The 1626-nt window shown below is 43.9% G+C and overlaps 1 long non-coding RNA gene across 1 annotated transcript; it reads right to left on the bottom strand.

Moving 5' to 3' along the window:
• Positions 1-593: 593 nt before the first annotated feature.
• On the bottom strand, positions 594-1418 carry LOC134221802 (uncharacterized). The gene is made up of 3 exons (XR_009982379.1): positions 1320-1418; positions 1141-1207; positions 594-1073 (listed from the first exon to the last, which is right to left on the bottom strand). It is a non-coding gene; the product is annotated as an uncharacterized LOC134221802 (long non-coding RNA).
• Between the last annotated feature and the right edge of the window lie 208 nt (positions 1419-1626).

Genomic DNA, 1626 nt, shown 5'->3' with positions numbered 1-1626 from the left:
AATCTTGGTAATGGCCCAGTGCAGCGCTCTAGCCAGTGCCTCACCACCGTGTTTAAATAGCTCTTCGGGTAGTTGGTCAACCCCAGGGGCTTTGTTGTTCTTCAGCCGGCCAATCTCCTCCTGGATTTCCTGGAGATACGGAGCCGGTAGAATTATGTCCCAAGTTCCCCCAGGTCCATCACCATACCACCATCTTTGTCTGCCACATCGCCATTCAGGTGCTCTTCGTAGTGCTGCCGCCACCTTTGGATCACCTCACGCTCGTTCGTAAGAAGGTTCCCGTTTATGTCCTTACACATATCAGGCTGTGGCACGTGGCCCTTACGTGAAGTGCAGCGGTTGCGGTGTTACCAATGGCGGATCGAATATCTCTCCAGCCACCTTTCAAGAGACGCTGCGCCTAGGTGCTCTTCCGAAAACTGCTAATTATTGTATGAATTATAAACGGGGTCTACCTGAGGCAAATCGTGGTCTAAGCGGACACAACGAAAGAGTTTCCTGAGCGGACTAATCTCCCACAGGGCTTGACTCGTGAAATGAACTGAGAGAAGGTAATTTATGTTAAATTCATCTTTATGTTCTTTGATTTTTTTCTTTATATATACATTGTTAAAGAGCGTGTGAGTGTGTGTGTTGTTTCAGTGTACATGGCCATGAATGGATACAACATACCTGCGCAGGGTTTACTAATGAATGATGCGGTTCGTCAACCGGGAGGGGTGCACCGATGGAATGCGATGATTCACTCAATGCAGGGGTGCACCGCAGGAATCTTCTCCACCGAGAGCGTTCGCAACGCTTCGAAAGGGTTGAAATAACCGGGGGCTCGCTCTAAAAGGGGTCGAACTACAGTTGCGGGGGAGGGAGTCGGCGGAACCGGTACGCTACCCGATCAATCGCTAACGATCGCAGGAAGGCCGGTGAGATACTTCTCGACCCCGTTTGGCTACCAGTGTCTGGCGGACCCAGCTGAGCCCCGTCTCGGGAGAGTTCCACGTGTCCGCTAACGAACAATTCAAAATGGCGAGGCTAACGAGATAGCTTTGCCCGTAACAAAAGCGCCCTTTTGGACGCTAATGTCCAATGCAATAGAAAGAATTAGAACCATTCGCATAAAGAACAATTTTAATGATAAATTACCTTTTTTTTAAAAACTATAAATTCACGCAAGCAGAGCGTTCGCCGCTGGTGATGTAGTAGCCGGAAACTATTATTTATAGAAAAGCAAATAAATTATGAAATATAATTATGAATTCGCTTGAACCACTTTTTAAACCAGATAGGTTTTTTTTTAATTTAAACTAGTTTAATTAACACACCTTGAACTTGAAAAAGAAAACCAAAAAATCACTACGACTGGCTTCTGCTCGAAGGCCGACGATAAATGAAAATGAGGGAATCAAATTAATTGTTCCTCTATGCGATTTATTTCAACATCTACCTATACTATTTCCAATAAATTTAGACGAGTTCCACAGTTTACCTATACTCTACTTTATCAAGGGCCATCTAGAATTAATCCTAAAACTATCATTTTTAGTACAATGCGCACCAAACTTGTATGCAAATTTGAATTTTTCTTAGGCAAAAATAATAATGATTCACAAAAATATTTTCTATTTTCCA

The sequence above is a fragment of the Armigeres subalbatus genome, chromosome 1, assembly GCF_024139115.2.
Source record: "Armigeres subalbatus isolate Guangzhou_Male chromosome 1, GZ_Asu_2, whole genome shotgun sequence".
Taxonomy (NCBI): domain Eukaryota; kingdom Metazoa; phylum Arthropoda; class Insecta; order Diptera; family Culicidae; genus Armigeres; species Armigeres subalbatus.
The sequence above is the reverse complement of the archived record's forward strand: the minus strand, read 5'-3'. Positions and strand labels throughout refer to the sequence as shown.